Genomic DNA, 1,199 nt, shown 5'->3' on the forward strand with positions numbered 1-1,199 from the left:
TTTGTACCTATCCAGAAAATGTTTTGGTGCTCCATTATCTACCTATATAGGTACATTACTGTTATGCTCAATAACCACTATGCATCCATCATACAGTAAAGAAGATTTACATGGTATCAATCAAGGAAATCATATATGCCTAGAAAAACATATCTTAGACAGGATACAACACCTGAGACTTCTCAAAAAAGCAAACACATCCAGAGGTAAGAACAACAAATATAATCTGCTGAAAATTCTGAACTGGAACATTGAAGGTTATGGCCCTGTAAATCTGTCCATTTTTTTTATCGTCAAAGCTCAAAAGATGTCCACAGTCTTTAAAAAAAAATCCAGAGCAACTAATAAGTTTACATAATTAGGTACCCTATTAAATTTTACCCATATTTATTCTTTAATACCTATTCTTAATCAACAGAGGATTCCGCATTATGTATTTTGGATTAATGTGGCACGTTGCATACTTAAAAGGTGTTGCAAGGCGTTCACACAAATGGTATGACAGAAACTAATTAGATTGGTTGGCTGATTTTTACTAAAATTTGGAAAATTACAAATCAAAAACTTTTTACTTTCCTTATCCTATAGGAAGGAAAATAATGTAATCGGGTCAAATTTTCGATGGTCAGTTTTTAGTGCCAAAACACGTTTTGAGGTCCCTAGAGCCTAAATCCAGTGTGTCTGTCTGTAAACAAAATATCTCGAGAACGGTAAGAGCTAGAGACTTGAAATTTGGTATGGGTCTGTGTGTGTGTCTGTCCGTCTGTCTGTAAACAAAATATCTCGAGAACGGTAAGAGCTAGAGACTTGAAATTTGGTATGTAGCTGTCAAATGTGACAAGGATGCGACACGAAACTTTTGGTTAAGACCGGTGCAACGGTTGGCGGCATTTTACCGCTTTTTGGCGGTTTTCGGTGTAATTTAACAAAATATCGGGAACGGTATGAGCTAGAGACTTGAAATTTGGTATGGAGTTTACAAATGTGACAAGGATGCAACTCAAAACGTTTGGTTGAGATAGGTGCTGCGGTTGGCGGTATTTTGACCGTTTTTGACGGATTTCGACCGTTTTTTGGCGGTTTTCAGGTATACCGACTAAACGGTTAGAGATATGGTAAAAGTTAGGGTAATATAATACTCAAATAAGCATCATTCAATAGAATAAGGAAAGTCGTGTGATGTTCACACCAGATTTTTT

Source organism: Diaphorina citri, unplaced genomic scaffold, assembly GCF_000475195.1.
Source record: "Diaphorina citri unplaced genomic scaffold, Diaci psyllid genome assembly version 1.1 scaffold950, whole genome shotgun sequence".
Taxonomy (NCBI): Eukaryota; Metazoa; Arthropoda; class Insecta; order Hemiptera; family Psyllidae; genus Diaphorina; species Diaphorina citri.